We start from the raw sequence: 24,903 nt of genomic DNA, 5'->3' as shown, positions 1-24,903 counted from the left end.
TGGGAGGCAACCTCTCGGTAGAAACACCACGGCCCCACTGCAACTCTCCTACATCGTAGGGATTAGTCCCTTGATGCGCTGCTCAACATATAAAACCAACGAACAAACTCCGCTCTTTCATTTTACAAGTAATCCACGAGATACCATGTGTCCTTACCAAATAATCCCCCAAGAAACAAACGTCTATCCTACGGCTTAGGATGCCTTTGCACACTCAAGCATGGGTCATTGTCATTGAAAACTGGTGCTATGCATCCAGTCTTCTTATTCCGATACCATGATCGTCATGCACATGCAAAAATGGATGATTCTAAAGTGCTCAAACATAATTTTAAATCAGAAACACGTGTTGCACAACCAGGCTTTCCAATGCATTTACTAACCCGTTGCGGCGATGTAAGGATAGCATCGAGACAACACTCGTGCTACTATCCTCTTAATTAAAATACCACAAACTCTATGTCATGATATGCATCAGAAAATCAGTAACAATTAGCATGCAAATCACACCATTCAAACATCCCAACCCCCTACGTTTAGGTATTGCTTTCGTTGCATAGGTGTAGAGGTTCATTTTGTCATGTTTTGATGTATAAAAAGCGATAAATCACAAACTTTGACAAAGAGATAGGGAAAGCTGAGGCTAAACCTCATGCATCGCCACTACCATACATCCACAAACCATCATTATATTTTTTCTTAATTTTCCAAGACGTATTTCTATTTTTCCACTTATTTTTTTCATTTTCTTGATTTATTTAGCAATAAAACATGCTATTTTCTGGTTTTTCTTGTTCCAATCACTTCAACAGACTAACATTCAATTTGTCTTCCATTTTTCCCCCATGGGAACATTTTTTTACCCACCCGAAACGGAAAAACTATCACTTTACCACTAAAAACCCGCATTTCGGGTTTACGAAAATTAAATAGAGCATGTAAATCATTGCAAAATCAATATTTTCTGATAAACAAAAATTACTCATAATGCAATCAGCACTCACACAAATTTTCATCCAATAAGAACATAATTATCATCATAAACTATCAAAAATCCTTCATTTTTCTTCATAAAAATGGTCATACCATGTTTTTACGTAACCCGAGATGCCTTGAATGACTGCATAATCAGCAAACGGAGCCTCCATTGCTCTCAATCCAATGCTATACTTCAATCTTCAGCATCTCCATCAATCTTCATCACCATTTTCTTCATGCTCCTTCCCCGGTTCCTTCTTCAAGATGGTACACATGAACAACCCATAGAGGGGAGAGAGAGGGAGGAGAGAGAAGACTAGATTCTGATCTCTTCATCTAGATAGCCATTCCTCGTGCGAAGACTGGCAATATCATCAGCCAAGAAGGAGAAGTTGGCAGGTAATATCTGATTCATAGGTTGTTTGCAGCCTCCAATCATGATTGGGGGGGGATGATGGCGCATTTTTCGGCCGCCATTCCTGCTCACGTCGTACTCATCTCCTTCACGTTTTTTTCTCATGAAATTGGGAGGGGAGGGGGGGAGGGGGGGGGGGGAGGGGGGGGAGTGTGATAAACCTGCACTCGTTACGCACTCAACACGGCACAGAAAGGTAACACGATATGAGCTCAAGGTATACTCTTGTATTATTCAATCCAAAAGCGGGACAACATAGACACATCCCAGGACTACACCCTCGTGACGCCGCACATAAGAGGGTTCACCACTGGGCATAGGGAATCACACGTAGAGTGGAAACAAGGCAGGGCTTTGAGTCACTACTACTCCCTATATAGGTGCAATCGGTAGCAACGGCATGGTATAGCTACAAAGCCCTTACACTCACCCCCGCTTACTGGATTGTTGACCTCAGAAATCTAAGGGTAGCATTTGTTATTTGACTCATCCGGGGTCTTAACGCAGCTTTTTCTATCAAGCTGGTCAGTGTCTGCCGGTCTAAAGGACCGCGGGGTCTTAACACAGTCTATGCTATCAGACTGGCCAGTGTCTGCCGCACTAGGACATTGGGGCTTTTTATTTACTGGAGTTGTTTTTTGGATTGTTGCTACCATGCGGGTCCACCCTCGACTCGATTACATTTGAGGAGTGGGGCACGTTTGGGTCTATGCTTGAGAACCGCATTATTGTTGAAGTACTGGGAAGGCTCAAGGGTCGTTGGAAGGAGCTGGGGGGTTCTCCTCGAGCCAAAGGGCGAAGGCATCCTTTCTGCGTTCGCGGGCCTCCGCTTCTGAGATCCAAGTGGCCTCCTTGAGTGGACGCCCGCGCCACTTGGTGAGGTATTCGGGGAAGCCTCTTTGTTCTCGGCATCAGAGGAAGGCTTCTACTTTGAAGGGACCATTGGAATGGAGCATTGGTACGCGCCGTCCCCATTGGTTGTCGGGATAGAACCTGCGCAGAAGACGAGCATGAAATGCGTTATGAACACAAACACTATCTGGCAGGTCCAACTTGTAGGTGACTTCGTTCAGCACTTGAGTGATTCGGTAGGGTCCATAGTAACGGTGATTGAATTTGGGGGTCATGTTTTTGGGAAGTGACATATTCCTAGAGCTCACTAGGACCATGTCTCCTTTGGCGAATAGTACAACCTTTCTCTTTTTGTTTGCTTGCTCTGTCATGGTGATCTTGCTCTGCTCTAGGCTTTGTTTAGCTGCTGCATTGCGGTCTCTCCACTTCTTCAAAAATTCTTCTGCATCTTGATCTTCTGCTTTGGCCGCTCCGGATGCTAAAGCCAATGGTGTTATGACTTCTTTTCCTGTTGCTAACTCGAAGGGAGTGTACCCGGTTGCCGAGTGTATGGAGCTATTATAGTGGAATTCCAAAACATCAAGGTACAATGCCCAATCTTTCTGGTCTACTCGGGCATAGCTTCGGAGATAATCTTCGATGCCTTGGTTGACTCATTCTGTCTGTCCATCTGTCTCTGGGTGGAAGGATGATGAGAATCTCAATTGTGTTTCCAGAGTCTTGAAGAGTTCCTTCCACATGTCGCTCATGAATCTTCCATCTCTATCTGATACAATAGCCAGCGGTAAGCCATGAAGTTTGAATACATGTGTGAAGAAGAGGCGTGCTACCTCCTTGGCGTTTAGTGGTGGTTTGGCTGGGATGAAGTGGGCTTGTTTGGAAAAATAGTCCACCACTACAAAGATGATTGTGTACCCATGGGACTCAGGTAGTTCCACAATGAAGTCCATGCTGATGACGTCCCACGGGCGGCTGGGTACTGGTAATGGCTGTAGTAGACCTGCTGGTCTTGATCGTGGTGCTTTGACCATTTGGCAAGTGGGGCAAGTTTTGATGTAGTCTATTACTTCTTCCTTCATGTTTGGCCAGAAGAACTTCTTCCTGAGGGCCTCCAAGGTTTTGCTTTGCCCTTTGTGGCCTCCAATCTTGCCATCATGTATTTCATGCAGTATGAGTTTCTTCAATTCCACATTGTTGGGGATATACAATCTCTTGCCTAGAAAGAGGATACCTTCCTCTAAGGTATACATTTCATGTGGGGTCTTCTCTGCTTCCACATCTTTGATTATTTTGTGCATTTCTTGGTCTTGCTCTAGGGCCTCTTTGACGAGTTCTATGAAGTTTCCTGCTGACCACACTGACAGCTTTTAGGTCTGCTTTCCGGCTCAATGCATCTGCTATCTTGTTCATGGAGCCGGGTTTGTGTTTAATCTCCAGGTCGAATTCGGCTAGGAAGTCTAGCCAGCGGGCTTGCTTTGCCGATAATTTGGGCTGAGATTGGAACTATTTGAGGGAGATGTTGTTGGTAAAGACGACTGTATGCTTGTCTTGAACATAATGCTTCCATTTTCTAAGGCAGTGTATGACTGCCAACATTTCCTTCTCATGCGTGCTCCACCTTGTTTTAGCACCAGTAAACTTCTTTGACTCATAAGCAATGGGGTGGCCCTCCTGTACCAGGACACCTCCTATACCGTAGTCGGATGCATCTGTGGAAATTTCAAAGGGTTTGGTAAAGTTTGGCACCTTTAGGATAGGGGTTTGGCTCATGCACTTCTTCATCTGCTCAAAGGCTTCCTGTTGTGCATTCCCCCATGTAAAAGGGTGATCTTCCTTGGTGAGGTGGGAGAGGGGGGCAGTGATGAGGCTGTAATCTTTTATAAATCTTCTGCAAAACACTGTGAACCCGAGGAACTCCCGCACTTCTCTTACATTCTTGAGTACGGGCCATCTTTGGACGGCTTCGACCTTCTTAGGATCCACTTTGATTCCATCTGCTCTTACCATAAAGCCTAAGAACTCCAACTCTTTTACTGCAAACTCACATTTTTCAGGCTTGGCATATAGCTGGTGCTGCCGCAGTTTCTCAAAAACTCGGCGTAGGTGCTGCTTATGTTCTTCTAATGTTTTGCTGTATACTAGGAGGTCATCTATGTAGATAATGACAAAGATATCTATCTCCGGTCTAAAGACTCCATCCATAAGGCCACAAAATGTGCCTGGCCCATTGCTTAGGCCGAATCCTAGTACTAGCCACTCAAAACTACCATATCGGGTACGGAATGCCGTTTTGGGGATATCTTCTTCTGCTATGCGGATTTAGTGGTATCCGGATCTAAGGTTAATTAGGCTAAAGTACTTGGCCCCGTGTAACCTATCTAAGAGATCCTCCACTAGGGGCATGGGGTATTTGTTTTTTATGGTGATTTTGTTAAGGGCCCTATAATCTACACAGAGTATGAGTCCCCCATCCTTCTTCTTTACAAATAGCACTGGGGCACCAAAGGGGGATTTGCTAGGGTGGATGAATCCTTGTTCTTCTAACTCATGCAGTTGCTTCTTCAGTTCCATTAGTTCGGTGTGATTCATGCGATAGGGAGCTCGAGCTGGTGGGGCCGACCTGGGGATTAGCTCAATTTTGTGATCTACATCTCGCCTGGGTGGTAGACCCTTGGGCAACTCTGCTGGCATCACATCTTTGAACTCTTTCAGTATTTCTGCCACTTCTGTTTTCTTGTTCTGTTGTCTGGGTTTCTTGCCACTTTCTTCTTCTTCAATTGGTCGGATCATGCATAGATAGACCATATCTCCTGTTGAGATATCGAGCTCCACTCGTGATACGCCAGGGTGACCGTTGTGTATTTATGTCACCGACTTGTCAGTTGCAGATGCGGTTGGTACACCGCCCCTGAATAATAGCTACATGATAGCTATCCTTATCTACTCTAGTTCGTGGCTCAGTTAGTATGCCACCTTAGTTAGTTGAGTTTGGTTTGAGACCCATATCTAGGGTTCTTCTATTTCTTTGTACTTGAGTTCTTTTGGCTTATACAACTAAGAAGAGAAAAACTGTTTTCAGCCTCCACCCTTGTGTGTATTCCCCCATTGTGCAAGCAAGAAAGCTTCAAGTGAGACTCCTTCCTTCTCTCCCACAATCTTGACATGGTATCAGAGCCTTGTTCGTGGTAAGGAGCTCAAGAAAGCAAGCCAAGCTCGCGGTGTTCTGGTAAGAGGAGCAGTGTTGCTTTCATTTTCTGTTTTGGGAGCAGATCTCTGCAGGTAGCACAGCCGGAAAGTGCAGGAGTGCATTGTCTCAGGTTGAGACGCCCTTCGCGGTGAAGCAAGAGGGCAGTATATGCTGCGGGAGTGGGCTTTAGCCCTTGACGACCTTGTTTTTTTTATTTGAGGCCATTTCGGGGCCTGTTTTGGAGGCGGAAGTTTTCTGCACGCACTCAGGAAAAGGCCCAGTTTTATGCTGTGCGACCACTGTTCTACAGGTCGGTGAAAAGTTACTGTAGAAATTGCATTGTATGCCTGTGCGTAGAGACATTGGGAGTTACAGAATAATCCCTGTTGCCTGTTGATGCAAAATCGTCACTAGGAAGTGACTGTGTGGTCAAATACCACTTTCGTCAGTTTTGCAGATTTGCCCTTGTGAGGCTGAAGCTGTGTTCTTTGCAGTGACAGAATTTTTTGCAGTGTTCTGTAATGGCGTCTGATTCTCTTTCACAGATTGTCACTGAAAAGCTTGACAAGAACAACTTCCAAGCATGGAAGTTTAGAATGACAAATTTCCTTATGGGAAAAGGATATTGGGAATTTGTTGCAGGAAATGAAGAAGAACCAGTTCTTCCTGATGTTCCCAATCAACAGCAAATGCAGGCATTCAAAGCATGGCATGAGAGAGCCAGGAAAGTTATGTACTGGCTATCTATCAGTATTTCAGACTCTATGATTGTGCATATTCAGGACGCAAGTACGCCAAAGGAGGTACTTTGTCAAAAATGTATAGCACAAATACGCAAGCCAGGAAAATGCAGCTCAAGCAAGAGTTGCATAATGTGCAAAGAGAAAGTATGAGCATCAACGACTACCACATGAAGGTGAAGAAGATTGCAGATGCACTTGCTTTCATTGGGTCGCCAGTGGAAGATGATAATTTAGTTTCCGTGACCTTGAATGGTCTAGGAAAGGATTATGCACAGTTCCGAACATCCATTTCCGTCCGTGAAAGATTTCCTGATTTTGAGGAGTTGATTGCTCTTCTAATTTCTGAGGAGCAGAGAAATGGTGGTGCATCTTCTTCAGGAGGAACTTCAAAAGAAGCTGTCTTCTACTCAAATGCTGAAAGAGGTAGAGGCAGAGGTAGAGGAGGCCGATATGGAGGCCGTGGTAGAAATCAGAATATGCAGCAAACTCAAGAAAACCAATCCTATGGAGGAGGACGTGGTAACTCTAGAGGCAGGGGGAGCCAAAGAGGTCGAGGTGGATGGCAAAGAGGCCAAAATGCAAACAGTAATGTTGAATGCTACTACTGTGGTAAAATGGGTCATATGGCTAAAGACTGCTATAAAAAGCAGAATGACATCATGAATGGAAAACTGCAACAAGGGAATTATGCATCTTCTAGTAGACAGGGTGATGACAGAAATGAGCATCTGTTTATGGTGCAGCACATGAACAATTCTGTGACAAGTGCAAAAGAAAGCAATGATGTATGGTATGTTGACTCAGGTGCATCAAACCACATGACAGGTCATGCAGAATGGATGGAGGATGCAAGGAAAATGGAAAAACCAGGATTTGTGGAGACTGGTGATGATACTGCACATCCTATTGTGCAGATTGGAAAATTTCCTTTGTCTATGCAGGATGGGAAAAAGAAATACCTGTCCGATGTATTTCATGTCCCGAATATCACCAAGAATCTGGTTTCTGTTGGTCAAATGGTTGAATAGGGCTTGCAGGTCAGATTTAATCCTCATGGATGCTTTGTTGAGGATATTAAAAATAAAGGTCGCTTGATAGCAAAAGGAAAGAAGAAGGGCAGAATGTTTATGTTGGACTGTTAATAAGTTGATTGAGAAGCAAGGGGGTAGAAGTTTCCTTCTTCAAGAGCGTAACTATCTCTTCAGCAAGTAACTGGTTACCGTTGGGCACAAAGGAAGCAGAAAGGGGCAAGTACAGCGCTTCATGGATATTAGCTGTAGATAAGTAGAAGGTACGGTTATAAACCATGCCAGACTGGTTTTTATAAGAAGCCAAGAAGGAGTAACAAAGCTTCTCATCTATCAACGGCAATATAAGGGTAACAAATGGTCTGAGGCCTGCACGTCGGATGCAATCCGCCTCTAGAAGGAGAGAATAATCATGGATTGTGAGGGGAACATGCTGTACCACAATCGGAGGAAAAGAAGAAGATGATGATGCCATTCAGACTATAGCAAAAACCACACACACAAAACCAGGAATCAAAGAGAAAACCTGCAAAACCCACAAACAAAACCACCACTGAGACCATCGACAGGAGAAAGATTTAGGACAAGACTGACTGGACTAAACCACCCCAAGCAAACCACATCCTACCGAAAATTCGACATGACCTATGCACATATGTGACCGAAAGCTTGGTGAATATGCAGTACAAACAGGCACCCAAAACCCCGTAATCAAGCACACAAAATAAAACAAAAGTGTCACACATACCGTAACCCAGACACTGACCAGACTCCAAACAGAATCACAAACTCAGACTAGGAAAATAGACATGAACAGATATGACCGACATCTTTGACCAAGAAAACCCAATCTCCGTAAACGTTCAGGGTTCTACAGTGCGGTGAAGTGGATGGGTGAAACTAACGACTCATTTTGTTTAAATGATCAATTAAGCATAGTGCATTATTAATGGTTAATCCATTAATGCATGGTGAGTCGAAAATGTAGCCCAGCCCCTCTCAGACTTGACACGACTTTACTTGACTGGGTCTCTACTAATGTAGTTCATTGTTATAATTACAGGATCTGTGGCACTTGCGTGCATGCATGTGTGACTTCGGGGGGTTCATTTTATTACAAGTTAAAGGTGTCTGTAATGCGTGTGCATGTGCATTGGCGAATGGGTTTTAATTTACAAAAATTAAGTGGGTTATGGTGCAAAGGTGCTCATGCAACGGCGGGGTTCCTTTTACAATTAACGTTCGGTTTCGTTTTATTACAATTTTATGAAGTGCAGTTGTTTAATTTTTGTGTATGTGCAACGGTCAATTGATTTTAATTACAATTTAAATGTGTGTTATGGTGCAACGTGAGAGAGGGAAAAAGAGAAAAATCCTGGCAATGTGTGGGTCTGTCTACAAAGTCTGAAACGACGGCCTCGAAAACGGAAAGATGCAATCCACCGATAATCCACAAAACTGACAAAAGGCTGACTAAGACTAGTCGTCTTGTCGTACAGGAAAACGGAAAAACAACTAACACATTGACCAAAAAGAAATAATAAAACAAATGCGACGTGTGACCAAAGAAAAAAAATGGAGATGTTGGGGGTTTGGATCGATTGGGATTTAAGATTATGATTGTTTGGTTTTGTGGGTTGTTTTTGTTTTTTGTTTTTTTTTTTAGTTTGGTTTGGTTGTATTGTTTGTTTGTTTTTTTTTTTAAGTGTGTTTTGATGTGTTTGTTTGTTTGTTTGTTTTCCTAAAAATGAAGTGGACATGAAATATGAGCAACCAATTATGAGCATCAAGTGTAAAGAAGGTGATCGCATTTAATTCATTTTTTTCAGCTCATTTGTGGGATTAAAAATGATTTTTTCATTGAATTTTGTTTTTTTTTTCAATTAGGATTTTGATTCCAATTAATACTTTCGCCAATTAAGGAAAGCATTTTCAATGAGAAAATATTGGCAAAATGTACTAAAGAATTTATAGAATTTTCAAAAAAAAAATTGACATTATTTCGACATTTTTATGAATTTTAAAGGAATTTTTTTCATTTTCTTACATGTTTTTGAAAAGAATTTCAATTTCTGAATTTTTTTGTAAATTGTTTTTAATATTTTAGTTTGGAAAAATATGTCAATGGTTTGCAAAAATATTGGGAATTTTTTAAGGAATTTTTTTGTATATTTTTATTTTTAATTGATTTTTAATGAATTTTTAAATTTTTAAATGTATTTTTAGGGTTTTTCAGGATTTTAAATTAAAAGGGTAGTATACCCGGCTGCATGTGAATAGTTGATAAGGACTGCGTGTGAATGGCGGGCGTCAGCACACCACCGCACAGACAAGGCGGAACGCGCGTCCCCGCGCGTGAACGGCCGCTAAGCGCGCACGAACTGGCGATCACGAACACGCACAAGCACAACTGCGCGCATGCACACCCTGCGTATGACAGGGGGGCGAGAAGGGGGTAATGTGACATAATCCGTACATACCAAGATGTATTTGTTCTGTTTCCTTCTAGTGGGAGGATCAATTGGGCTGACAAAGTCGATGCCCCACTTCTCAAACGGTTTCAAAGGAAGGATAGGTTGCAGTGGCATGGCACTTGTTTTGGTGGGTTTCCCCATTCGCTAATAGGCATCACATCTTTTATAGTAATCATATGCATCCTTGTGGAGGGTCAGCCACCAGTATCCTGCTAGTAGAGCCTTCCTGGCTGTAGCTTCTCCTGCAAAGTGGCCTCCACATGGCTCGTCATGGCAAGCCTTCAGAACAATCCCAATCTCATCTCCTGCAATACACCTTCTGAGCACTTCATCTTTGCCTTTCTTGTACAGTGCACCGCCTAACAGGGTGTAAGGGGCTGATTCTAACATAAGCTTCTTTCTTTCCCAACTAGAAATCCCAGGAAGGTACTGTTGGGTTGCCAGCAGATTGGCAATGTCTACATACCAGGGGGTTACAGTTTCTACCAGGAATAGGGAAGCATCAGGGAGGTCTGGATCATCCTGCTCCTCGTCTGCAATCTGTGGGATACGCGACAGATGATCAGCTAGAACATGGGAACGACCAGGTTTGGTAATTACCTCAAAGTCAAACTCCTGGAATAATAGGAGCCATCTCATCATTCGTCCTTTCATGTCTGCTTTGTTCAAAAGGAAGGACAGGGCCTCATGATCCACATAAAATTTAAAGTGGGTAGACAGTAGGTAGTGGCGAAACTTCTCTAGGGCAAACACCACTGCCAAGCACTCAAGCTCTGTCACTGTATAGTTCCGCTCTCTATCAGTGACTTTTCGGCTTGCGTAATAGATCGGTTGATCTAATTTCGAGGGGCCCTTTTGACATAGGACAGCACCTAGCCCTTCAACTGATGCATCAGTGTGTACATGAAACTCCTTCATCCAATCAGGAGGCTGTAAAATAGGTGCCTGGATCAGACACTGCTTCAGAGTGTTGAAGGCTTTGTCACATTCTTCCGTCCAAATAAACTCTGCATCTTTCCTCAGAAGCTTGTGCAAGGAGGTTGCCTTTGTTGCAAAATGGGATATGAACCTTCTGTAGTAACCCACATGGCCTAGGAATCCCCTCAACTGTTTGAGGTTGGTGGGTGCTGTTAGAGCTGCGATCTTCTCGATCTTTGTAGGGTCTGTTGATATCCCTTGTGCAGAGACAATGTGGCCCAGCAAAACTCCAGAAGAGACCCCAAAGATGCATTTGTCGGGGTTGAGGGAGATCCCATACTCCCGGCATCGGTCAAAGCATTATTCCAAATGTCCCCAGTGTTCACGGATCAAACTATAAACACAGAAGTCATCCAAATATACCTCAATGAAGTCGTGCAGATGATTTTGGAATGCGGCCATCATGACTCGCTAGAAGGTAGCAGGGGCATTGCAAAGTCCAAACGGCATCACTCTGTAAGCATAGGTCTCCCACTCTGTGGTGAAGGTTGTTTTGGATTGGTCTTCTTCTGCTATCTGCACTTGGTTGTATCCACTGAATCCATCCAGAAGGGAATAAAGCTCATGTCCGGCCACTGTGTCCAATAGTTGGTTTGTGAAAGGGATAGGAAAGTGATCCTTCTTGGTCTTGGAATTCAACTTGCGGAAATCCACACATATACGAAGCTTGCCATTCTTCTTGGGTACTACCACGATGGGTGAGACCCTTTCACTATTTGCCACTGGATAGATGAACTCGGCTTCTAGAAGCTTCAGCAGCTCTGCTTTCATCAATGTGTAATAATTCGGGTTCATTCACCTCTGTCGTTGCCGTACTGGCTTGGCATCAGGCTCCAAGTCAATATGATGCTGACATATTGTGGGATCAATCCCCTTAGGTCTTTGTAAGACCATGCAAACACGTTCAAATTCTCTTTCAACAAGTTGTACAAGGTTGAGAACTCCTCTTCTGGTAGGCTGCTACCCACCTTCAAATGGCGTTTAGTGCCATGTGCATCCACAAAGGTTAACTGCCGTTCACCTTCTACTTCACGGATGAAGGTCCCACAGACTGCTTCTGGGTATAAATCCGACTCCTTCAAGGGAGTGGTGTCCTCTTCTGATGTTCCACTAGAACCGACTTCTTCTTTAGGTGGAGACTTAGGTTGCTCCTTGAGATGTTGAAATGGGATTAGAGCCGTTTCGGGTTTGGTTTCAAGATTAGTTACCTCTTGGCTTGAAGACTCATCTTCTGATGATGCATCCAGGAACATCACATAACAGGGACCCTCTGATGTCTGTTGGAATTGTGAGACTGGTGCTTGTTGGCACGGTGCATCATCATCATCTTTTCTTGGCAAAGGTGGGTAAGGGCGGCATGAGCCACTCTGCTGAAAGTCGACTTGTTCTTCTTTAACCATTTCTTATAAAGATTTTGCATATGAGAAAATCCATTTACCAAACCAAATGGTACCATCGCCATTCTGTCCCACAGCATGAGCTCCTCTGCTTCTGATGCTTCTGGAACTTCTTCTTCATATATATCCTCTTCGGGTGGGATAGACTCTTCCATCTTGCTTTCATAACCTTCTTCTTTCATATCATCTCCGTCCTCTTTAGACTCTGTCTCTGTATTTGTCTCTGTCTCTGTCTCTGTAGGAGCTCTGTAAGAGAAGAACAGGTTCTCTGTTTCATCTTCTGCCTCTGTCTCTGGCTCTGTTGTGGCCATCTAGCAGGCAGAGCAGTACATCCAAGCCTCTATCTCACTGTCAGAAGTGATTTCGGAAATCGTTCCTGGTTCAGGCAGGAAGTATTTACCCATTGATAATGGCTTTCCATCTTTTGGGAGTTGGCTTACAGTGCCCACTGTCAGGGACTGTGCCACTGTTTTCTTGGGAAGGATCTGTTTGACAGCATCTTCATCTGCTGATGTTCCATCTGTAGCCTCATTGGGGGAGTCAGAAGATAATTCCAAGGAGGTAGATCCATGTCCTTTTTAAGCACCATATAGCTTCAACACCACTTTATTGGGTCCTCTACCCAAGGTTAAGGTTCCTTTGAACCAATCCGTCCTTGCTCTGGCTTCAAAAAGCCATGGTCTGCCCAGTAACAGGGGGTAGGATGTACCATAAGAGTTTGGCTTCACCACCAAATAGGTTAGCCAATAATCTTTTCCAGCCACTGTAGTCTTCACATATGGGAGAATGCCCAAAGGCTTGATTCTGCTCTGATCCACCAGTCTGATGAGCCATTGGGTTGGTTGCACACATTATAGGCCTAGATCCTTCATTGTCACATCCGTCATAATGTTCACTGATGAACCACCATCAATCAATGCATTTGCAATAAAGCAGCCTTCTATCCACACGCCAGTCTATGGGGTACCCGGATCTAGGAAGGCGTTAGCCACATCCATTTCTTTTATAGGCTCTGGAGCTTTGTTGGACTTTGTTGCTGTTGAGGGAGCAATCGTTAAGCCACATCTTCTTGTCAGTATACTTTTGAACCTTTTTTGGCAACTGGGAGACAACATCAATAATTGTCGGAATGTGAGGTTTGGTTTAAAGGTATCTAGATCTCTGACTAGATCGTATTCCTTAATAGGATCCACTGGCTTCTCTAACCGGTTAGGGAACGGGGTGACACCCATTTTCATTTTCCCTTTTCCTTCCAACAAAGGCATCATGGGGCCTTCTTCTACCACTTGTGGCACTTCCTCCTCTTCTATCTCCTGGACCTCTGGTCCTATCTCTGGAACTGTCTCTGTGACTCTCTGTGGCACTGTAGTGCTCTATACGGCACTGTCAAGCTCTGTTCTGTTCTGTTCTTCTGTTGGAAGATTGAACTTCACTGTTCTGGCAGGAAGATTATTTTCTTTCTGGACAGGTGGTTTCTTCTTCTTTGCACGCGTGATGGTAGCAACTTCCAATTCCACTAAATTGGAGGTAGGCTCTTGGGCCTTAGACGGACTATCAGTAGCACTGTTTTTGACTGGGGCTGGGCTTGGACAGTCTTTTGCAGTGTGGCCTTCTCCTTTGCATCGACTGCATAAGGGCTTGTAATCCACTGACCTTCTGGGATTGGGACAATTTGGTGAAATGTGTCTCTTTTCTCCGCATCTGTAACACTCCACTTCTGATCTCTGACCACCACCAGACTGTCTTCCTCTGTAACTTTGGAATGGAAATCTTCTGGGTCCGAAATTAGGACCAAACTCCCTAGGTTTTGGTCCAATATCCTGTGTTGTCATTTTGGATTCCAACAAGTTGAATCATGCGTCTTCTTCCTTCCTTCTCCTATCATGCATCTCCTTTAGCGAGCAAATATCCTCTGTATGGTTCTTCCGCAAACAGTAGGAACAGAAAGCTCTAGGAATGGTTGGTTTTCGTGTACATTCAGTGGCTAAATGGCCTGCATGATGACACTTACCACACCAAGTATTTGACCGCATCACATCTCTTCCTGCTCCTGCAACGTTGGATATGCTAGCGGTATTCACTTTCAGTGTCTGTAGCTGCTCTGTAATCACATCCATCAACTCCTTTTTTATATTTGTAACTGAGTTGGATAAGTAGTCCTTCAAGCTTTCTCCTCCTGAGGCACTGGAAGTAGGGTTTTGAGGAGTCTCTGTAACCACTGCATAAACAGGTTGGGCTGGTGCAGAGGGGTCTCTGTTCTGATTCTGATTCAGAGCTCCTGTTTGAACTATTGGCTGTTGGCTCTAGTTGGTAGGGTTCCACTGTTGCTGCTGATTTGGCATTGGGGAAATTGTTTGGGACCATTGTTGTTGTGGTTGAACCATCATTTGAGGCATTGATTGTGGCCACTGTGGATTTTGTGCATTGTATTGTGATACCGGGGCATTTGTTGGTAGGGGTAGGGAACGGTCCCTGGGATTGCATTTGGTGGGTACATCATTCTTGACATCAGAGGAGGTAGGACTCCTCTTCCTTGATTCATCGCCAATCTAGCTTCCACTTCATCGTACAGTCTTGCACCTTTTGTTACAGCTTGCAGTGTGGCTAGTCTTTGCAGCTCCTTGAAAGTGGTGGGGATATTGCTAACCAATGCTCAGGGGTTCTGGCATTGTTAGCCACACATGCTACCATAAACTCTGCTACATGAAGATCAGGGTCTTCATTGTACTCTCCCTTAAAAATTGGCAACGGGACTACATTCGCTGGCCTGTCATCAATATTTCCAAGACGGATCTGGCTTGGAAGTGGACCTCCAGCAGGAGGAAGGGCTTGATGTACCATTGGGACTTCTGTAAAGAGTTCCGCAACGGCGTCAAAGGCGGCTTCTACTGTGAGCTCGTTCTCAGCTTTGATTTTTGCATTTTCTCTTCTCATGTACCTCTGGACTCGTTCTAATACTTGCCACTTTATTGCGTCATTCATCAAGGGGTTGGCTCCACAATGTTGTTAGTGCTCCACATAGGGATAACAGAAGGCTTCAGTCTCTAGAGGACTCTCTTGCCAACATTTCTTCTACTTCTTCCTTTTCAACGTATCTGAATTCTGCTTTCATGCCACTGCATAGAGGAAGGTATTTGGTTCTGAAGGTGTCAAAATGCATACGTCTAAGCATAGTGGTGGTGCCATCATCATAGTAATGCCAGCTTCTGATGGTTTCAACAGTGTACGTTGTAAAGAACACTCTGTCTACCAACTTCCAGTGGGTTGCCCATTGGACAAACAAAAGATTTTCAGAACACCAAGCATCCCACGTATCTTGCTATTGAGCATCTACGAACAAATTTCAACTCTGTTCCTTCTTATTTTTATGAACCTCCACAGACCAAGACTGCTAAAGCTTCTTCACAATCTCCCACTTGATGATGTCTGGAAACTTCTCAATGAATGCCAAATCTTCCGTGGATGGTCATTCCTCTGTTTCTGCTCTTCAGTTTGTTCCCAAACAGTTTGCCACCAAGATGCAAGTTTCTGCTGCTTCAACAGGAAGAGGAAACAATCCACCACATAGAGCATGCATCATGATGGTGATGTGTTTCCGCCATTGTGGGATGAACTTCTTGTGGAAAGTGGCTTTGATTATGAGAAATTCCAACTCTTCAGTGGAAGAAGAAACTTTACAAACATCCATTGAATTCTTCTCTTCTTGGCAATGCCATTTCCTTCATTTTCAGCCTCTTCTGGTGCTTGTTGATGGCAAGTTTCCCCGGTTGCGCACCAAAAACATGGAGCCCCAAGAGGAACACCAAGGAAAAGGGAATTCTCTTGCAAGAAAATCTATCTTGTAACATCAACAAGCTTTTTTATTAGGTTTTATATGATCACAATGAAGAAAAGAACACCAGGCACAACAAATCTTCATGCAGCATCATAGTAGATATCTCCCACGGATTTATCTTTAACAAACTTGATCATGTTCTTCATATTCTTCATATTCTTCATTAATAGACAAAGAGAACACAACTTTTGATGGAAAGAAATCACATAGTATTCATCTTCATTGTCTTCATAGTCTTCTCCCTCATAGAAAGATACAATGTTTCACATAGAATTGACTATCTCTTGCATATGATCTCTCTCACAATAGTATACTCTCAATACTACATCATATCCTCACTAAAATCACTCAATAATCACTCACAATAATCCTCATTAGGTCGTGGATACACCTCCCAAAAGGTATGTGAGATGTGAAAGGTCACCAGAGACTTCATAGTGTCCTGTGAGATCTGTCTTCTGTCACTGTCCTTCTGTAACCTTCTGTAAATCTTCTGTAAATCTTCAGCAGCTACTTCTTCACTTCAATTATCTTGAATAGAGCTTCCATTCATCCTTTTCCTAAGACAAGAACACTTCCCATAACATCCATACATCCATCATAACACTTAACAGAAACAAACAAAACAGAACCACAGAACCATAGAACAACAGAGCAACAGGACTACAGAGCTACAAAACTTTACAGAAGATCAACAAAACCCATAAAAATCATTAAAACCAATTCAATCTCTCATAAACCTTTTCACAAATTTTCAATCATCTCTCAAAACATTCATTCAACCATCTTAACTACCAAAACAGAAGAAAATCAGGCCTTACAGAACCATACAGAGAAAATTACAGAACTCTTCAAAACAACATATTTCATCAAAAACCATCATAAACCCTTTCAAACATACTCAAACCACTCCAAACACTTCAAAACATCTTCAAACTCAAACAATCAACCACCAAAAAAAACCATTCAGCAACAAAAACAACAAAAAATCAGCCCAAAAACCAATCATTTCCACACTCAACAAAAGCCATGCGACGTTGCAACTTGTTGCATGAGACAAGTGTCGCATCTAACTTGTGGGATCATTTCTCCCATCAAACGACGTTCCTTGGTCAAGAAATACATTTGGTCAAGATGTAGGGTTTGGGAGTCCTCTTGACCCAACCCAACCCTAACCATACTAGGCCGACAACGTTTGGCCCTAGGGTTTCTAAACTCAATCGGAAGTCTAGTATTAGGACAATTTACCCTAGGGTAAAAACCCTAAATTGTTATTGTATGGGTGACTAACTAACCCTAACATTCTGTGAATGTGGGTAGGACCTTTGGGTTCGAAAGTCGTGACTTGGCGTCCCAAGTGCAATACTAGGCAGAATTTTTAGCATACTAAACTCTACCTAGCGCATTGAGGTAACCATCATTTAAGTTACACTATTGCAAGAAAATTACCTAATCGATCTAATGGTCTTGCGACTAGAGGTGATCTTTCCTTAGAAGAGATGCAAATCCTTTTCCTAAAAGATGTAAATAATTGCAAAACATAACATCCCATACAAATATGCGATTCATAGACTTTTCCTTCTATGCAGCTAAAAGATTTCAATGATCATTTCTTTTCCCTTGCACTAAAACTATAATGATGCAATGGAACCAAGCTTTAATGAATGACAATTTAGGACTAACTTGTACAGAATCCTACGTTGAGTTTTAACAAGAACTATACATATAAACCTTTTGTCCAATGCATTGAATTCATGATTTAACTTGTAATGAATGACAATTTAGGACTAACTTGTACAGAATCCTACGTTGAGTTTTAACAAGAACTATACATATAAACCTTTTGTCCAATGCATTGAATTCATGATTTAATATGAAATGTATCTTTTTATAAAACAACTTCGATAAAGAAGTTCATGCATGACGAATGTCATAAGACTATTGTTAACTTAATCCATTCAGCAGTACTTAATCCGACTTAAAAATGCAAGCATCCTCACATGCAACAAGTAAGTTCATGGTTTTCTTTTCATGCAATGCAATTCTTCGGACAATATTCTAATGGATGTTAACGATTATCTCATGCGAATCACAACAAGGAAGTTATTTCCTAAATGCATTATGCGATGTTCTCTTTCGCGAGGCAATCAAGGGTGTATCTAGGCAAATCTACCTTTTACTTAAGCAATATGCTTTTAGGATTGCGACTTGGACGTGCAAGTAATGTGCAACATGCAACTAAATCTTGTAAGATGAATAAATAATTGCATTCATAGCTTCCCCATGAAAGTTAATCCTACCTTATGCATTCCCTTTTATGCGGGATTAAACTTCCAAGAACCTGGGTATTAGGGTTCGAGGTATTGTCCACACGTGTGCTTGGGGTGGAAACTCTTGCATGTGCGCCTCTCGCCATTTTCTTGGGAGCCATAGACGACGTAGATACTTTGTTCAGCAACTTTCCTTGGGTTACTTTCGCGAATCAATCCTTCTCTGCCCAGGATATTCTATTCTGCACGGGACACGGCCCTTATAGAATGTGGTTTTAGGCAAAACCCGCAATGCACGGGAGATCATGCTTTATGGAAGCTTAAAATTAGAAGCTTCTAAGGAAGCTTCTCAAGCTTCTGCTTCTGACAGAAACTTGGGAAAGAAAGACGTGATGATGGAGAGGATGAAGGAGAGGACAATGGCAATGATTATGATGATGATGATGGTGAGGTGGAGGCGGCAGTGGACCAGCGTGGCGGCAGCAGGCATCATGTGGTGGCAGCTCCCTGGCGTGGCGGTGATGACGGGCTGGGCAGCACGACAGTCTCCTCCCTTTTCTCTCTCCCCCTCCTCAAGCTTGGGGAGGGGGTGGTTTTATAGGGCTAAGGGGGGGAGGGATTGTCAAGATTGTGGGAGAGAAGGAAGGAGTCTCACTGTAGCTTTCTCACTTACACAATGGGGGAATACACACAAAGGTGGAAACTGAAAATAATTTTCCTCTTCTTAGTTGTGTAAGCCAAAAAGAACTCTAGTACAGAGAAATATAAGAATCCTATATATGGGTCTCAAACCAAACTCAACTAACCAAGGTGGCATACTAACTGAGCCACGAACTAGAGTAGATAAGGATAGCTGTCATCTAGCTATTTTTCATGGGTGATGTACCAATCGCATCTGCAGCTAACAAGTTGGTGACATAAATGCACAACGGTCACCCTAGCATATCACGAGTGGAGCTCGATATCTCAACACTCCCCCTCGAGCTCAATCCCAATTCCTGCACACCAAGCAGGTCTTTGAACTTGCGCAGCTTCTCTGCGCCCAATACCTTCGTGAATATGTCAGCTACCTGATCCTCTGTGCTGATATAAACTAGATCAATAAGATCTAGTAAAACCCTCTCCCGCACGTAGTGGTAATGCACCTCAATGTGCTTTGTTCTAGCATGATAAACTGGGTTATTTGCCAAGTGTATACTGCTCATGTTGTCACAATAAATGACAACTAGCCTATCTGTAGGCTGATGCATATCATAAAGTAGCTTATGCAACCAAGCTACCTCACATGCAGCCATTGCTGCACCCCTGTACTCAGCCTCTGTGCTCGACAAGGCAACTGTAGGCTGTTTCTTGCTGCTCCAAGTGACTGCAGCACTCCCAAAAGAGAACACAATATATCCACTGGTAGATCATCTATCAGAAATACTACCAGCCCAATCAACATCAATGTATCCATGCAACTGTATCTGAACCCCAGTCTCATAAAATAGTCCATACTGCAATGTGGACTTCACATACATGAGTATGCGTCTAGCCGCATCCAAATGCGGTTTCCTTGGAGCATGCATAAACTGACTTACCAATCCAACAGCATAGCTCAAATCTGGCCTACTAATAGTCATATAAATCAAACTTCCTACTATGCGTCTGTACATAGTAGGGTCTTCCAGAAGCTCACCTGCATCTGCGCTTAGCTTCACATTCTGCTCCAAAAGAACTGAAATAGGCTTACAACCTGTCATCCCATATTTGGACATCATGTCTAATCCATACTGCCTTTGCAAGAGCCGTATCCCACTTGGTGATCTAATCACCTCAATGCCCAAGAAATAACGCAGCTCTCCCAAATCCTTCATCTCAAACTTCTACTTCAATAGCATTTTCACATGAAGGATATCTTCATCACTATTACCTGTCATAATCAAATCATCAACATAAATGACAAGTAGCATAATACCTTTCTCTATTTTTCTCACATAAAGTGAGAAATCTACCTTGGAAATCTCAAAGCCAATAGTGACAAGATACTATCCTATCTTGTCAGACCATACTCTAGGTGCTTGCTTCAAGCCATACAAGGCTTTCTTCAACCTGCAACCAAACTCAGGATGAACAGCATGCACATAACCTGGTGGCTGCTCCATATAGACCTCTTCTTGCAAATCACCATGCAAGAAGGCATTCTTTACATCCATCTGATATAAAGACCATCCCTTTGATGCGGCCATAGCAATGACTGCTCTTATGGTTGCCATCCTTGCAACCAGACTGAATGTTTCTTCATAATCAATGCCATATGTTTGTACATACCCCTTGACTACTAATCTTGCTTTGTATCTATTCACAGAACCATCTGCATTGTGTTTCACCTTATAAACCCACTTACAACCAATTGCATTCTTATCTTTAGGAAAAGGTACCAATTCCCATGTAGCATTTGCTTCCAAGGCATCCATTTCTTCATCCATGGCTTTCTCCCATTTTTCTTTTCCCATGGCTTGCTCAAAAGAAGTGGGTTCTAGTTCCTGTATCACTTTGACCATATAGGCATAGTGAATGGCTATAGATCCATCATATTTCAACCTATCCATAGGATACCTAGCTCTGGTAGACCTGCGCAAAGTAGGCTCACTCCCAGGTGCTCTCAAAATATCCCTGGTCTTACTTACTCCAGGTGTAACAATAGAAGGAATACCCAACTCATCATCAATGCTCTGTTCTGAGCCACTGGATTCACCATCCACATAAGAGTGACCTGCATTCACATCAAACATGGGCTGATCTACCTTCTATTTTCCTTTTCGTGAAACCTGTATACCACTATCTGCATTATTTTGAGGAGATTCTCCTGATCTCAATCTACCTGTCCATGGCGAAGAATGTGAACCACTGCTAGAGGACACTCCAGGTCCACTAATATTTTGTGACTGCTGCTGTGAATTCTGTGTAACATTACCATTTTGTGCATCTACATCATCAATCACATTTACTGGTTTATACCAGCTACTCATCTCATCAAAAACAACATCTCTGCTCACTATAAACTTATGAGTAGAAGGGTTATAGCATCTATATCCTTTCTGCTCAGAGAGTAACCAATAAAGATGCACTTCTCAGCTTTTGGATCCAACTTGGATCTCAACTCATCTGGCACATGAACATAGGCAATGTAACCAAAAATCTTCAAATGAGAAATATCTGGTTTCCTACCAGTATACCTCTCCTTTGGAGTCATCCCATGTATTGCTGTAGTGGGAGTCCTGTTCATTATGTAGACTGCTGTAGCAACTACTTCAGCCCAGTAAAAATCTAGCAAGTCTTTTTCATTGAGCATGGCACGAGATACCTCTCCAATATGCATGTTTTTCCTTTATGCAATTCCATTTTGTTGTGGGGCATGACTGCATGAATATTGCTTCTTTATGCCATGCTCCTGTAGGAACCTTGCAAACTCATTTGAGAGGTACTCTCCCCTCCATCTGACCTTAGGCATTTTATTTGCAGGCCTATTTCTTTTTCAACCATAGCTTTAAGAGTTTTGAAATGCCCAAACACTTCACTTTTCTTTTTCATAAAATACACCCAAACTTTTCTGCTATAGTCATCAATAAAAGTGACAAAATAATGACAGCCTCCAATAGATGCAGCTTTAGTAGTCCATACATCAGAGTGGATTAATTCCAATGGCTTCTTACTCTCTTGAACATGTCTAGGAAATGGTTTCCTTGCCTGTTTTCCAAATTGACAGGCTTCACATACCTTATGCATTTCTGCAACCTTGAATTTAGGCAATCCTGCAAAAATATTTTGAGCTTGCATTGATTTAAGTTGCTATACATTAACATGACCAATGCGTTTATGCCAGATATCAATATCTACAACTACGTCGGTCCCATGTGCAAACATTGCTGCACTCAATTCAGGCATGTCTGCATCCAACGTAAACATTCTGTCCTTCTTCTTTCCTTTTGCTATCAAGTGACCTTTATTTTTCATATCCTCAACAAAGCATCCATGAGAATTAAATCTGACTTGCAAGCCCTGCTCAACCATTTGACCAACAGAAACCAGGTTCTTGGTGATATTCGGGACATGAAATACATCCGACATGTATTTCTTTTTCCCATCTTGCATAGACAAATGAATATTTCCAATCTGCACAATAGGATGTGCAGTATCATCACTAGTCTCCACAAATCCTAGTTTTTCCATTTTCCTTGCATCCTGCATCCATTATGCATGGCCTGTCATGTGGTTTGATGCACCTGAGTCAACATACCACACATCCTTGCTTTCTTCTGCACTTGTCATAGAATTGGTCATGTGCTGCACCATAAACAAATGCTCATTTCTGTCATCACCCTGTCTACTAGAAGATGCATAATTTCCTTGTTGCAATTTTCCATTCATGATGTCATTCTGCTTTTTATAGCAGTCTTTAGCCCTATGACCCATTTTACCATAGTAGTAGCATTCAACATTGTTGTTTGCATTTTGGCCTCTTTGCCATCCACCACGACCTCTTTGGCTCCCCCTGCATCTAGAGTTACCACGTCCTCCTCCATAGGACTGGTTTTCTTGAGTTTGCTGCATATTCTGATTTCTACCACAGCCTCCAGATCGGCCTCCTCTACCTCTGCCTCTACCTCTTCCAGCATTTGAGTAGAAGACAGCTTCTTTTGAAGTTCCTCCTGAATGAGATGCACCACCATTTCTCTGCTCCTCAGAAATTAGAAGAGCAATCAACTCCTCAAAATCAAAAAATCTTTCACGGACGGAAATCGATGTTCAAAACTGTGCATAATCCTTTCCTAGACCATTCAAGGTCACAGAAACTAAATCATCATCTTCCACTGGCGACCCAATGGAAGCAAGTGCATCTGCAATCTTCTTCACCTTCATGTGGTAGTCATTGATGCTCATACTTTCTCTTTGCACATTGTGCAACTCTTGCTTGAGCTGCATTTTCCTGGCTTGCGTATTTGTGCTATACATTTTTGACAAAGTAACCCATGCCTCCTTTGGTGTACTTGCATCCTGAATATGCATAATCATAGAGTCTGAAATACTGATAGACATCCAGTACATAACTTTTCTGGCTCTCTCATGCCATCCTTTAAATGCCTGAATTTGTTATTGATTGGAAACATCAGGAAGAACTAGTTCTTCTTTGTTTCCTGCAACAAATTCCCAATATCCTTTTCCCATAAGGAAATTCGTCATTCTAAACTTCCATGCTTGGAAGTTTGTTCTTGTCAAGCTTTTCAGTGACAATCTGTGAAAGAGAATCAGACGCCATTACAGAACACTGCAAAAAATTCTATCACTGCAAAAAACACAGCTTCAGTCTCACAAGGGCAAATCTGCAAAACTGACGAAAGTGGTATTTGACCACACAGTCAGTTTCTAGTGACGATTTTGCATCAATAGGCAAGAAGGATGATTCTGTAACTCCCAATGTCTCTGCGCACAGGCATACGATGCAATTTCTATGGTAACTTTTCACCGACCTATAGAACAGTGGTCGCACAGCAAAAAACAGGGCCTTTTCCTGAGTGCGTGCAAAAAACTTCTGCCTCCAAAACAAGCCCCGAAATGGCCTTGAATCAAAAAAACAAGGCAACTGAGGGCTAAAGTCCATGCCTGCAGCATATACTGCCCTCTTGCTACACTGCGAAGGGCGTCTCAATCTGAGATAATGCACTCTTGCACTTTCCAGCTGTGCTACCTGCAGAGACTTGCTCCCAAACTCGAAAAATGAAAGCAACACTGGTCCTCTTACCAGAACACTGCGAACTTGGTTTGCTTTCTTGAGCTCCTTACCACGAACCAGGCTCTGATACCATGTCAAGATTGTGGGAGAGAAGGAAGGAGTCTCACTTGTAGCTTTCTCACTTACACAATGGGGGAATACACACAAAGATGGAGGCTGAAAACAGTTTTTCTCTTCTTAGTTATGTAAGCCAAAAAGAACTCTAGTACACAGAAATATAAGAATCCTATATATGGGTCTCAAACCAAACTCAACTAACCAAGGTGGCATACTAACTGAGCCACGAACTAGAGTAGATAAGGATAGCTATCATCTAGCTATTATTCATGGGCGGTGTACCAACCGCATCTGTAGCTAACAAGTCGGTGACATAAATGCACAACGGTCACCCTGGCATATCACGAGTGGAGCTCGATATCTCAATAGGGATAGCCTCTCATGAGTCAGGCTACATGCCACTCCCCATGCCCTCCATGACTCATGCTTTTTCTCACACTCCCTCTCCCTGCCATGCATCGGCTGAGGGGAGGGGGTTAACATAGAAAAATCTACAAAATTCTTATCCATTATCCACATGCCTTTCCCGTAAAGGGTGTTCGTGTGTGGCCTTACAGGTTTTTAACCTCGGCCTCCTATGCTCAACGCGGTGAGCTGTTTACTGAAGCACACAGGGTAAGGACTTAGCCCTAACATTATTCCATTGCGGGAGATGACTTAGCACTGCTTTTGCACGGGGCATTTAGTGGTCAAATATCTTTAATATTTCGTGTGGAAATATTACATTCTCTCCCCCTTAGAGGAATCGAGATGTCCTCATCTCGAGAAGAACTGGGGGTATTGTTGGTTGAGAGCACTTTCATCCATCCAAGTGGCATCCTCTTCGGGATAATCTTTCCATTGGACGAGATATTCTCTCAAGGTTCTGGATCTCAAATGCCTCCCCCTAACATCTAAGATCCCGTCAGGCCGTAGC

The sequence above is a fragment of the Lygodium microphyllum genome, chromosome 11 (assembly GCF_053477565.2).
Source record: "Lygodium microphyllum isolate KBCC chromosome 11, Lygodium_microphyllum_v1.1.10, whole genome shotgun sequence".
NCBI classification, from domain to species: domain Eukaryota; kingdom Viridiplantae; phylum Streptophyta; class Polypodiopsida; order Schizaeales; family Lygodiaceae; genus Lygodium; species Lygodium microphyllum.
Note: the sequence above shows the minus strand (reverse complement) of the source record.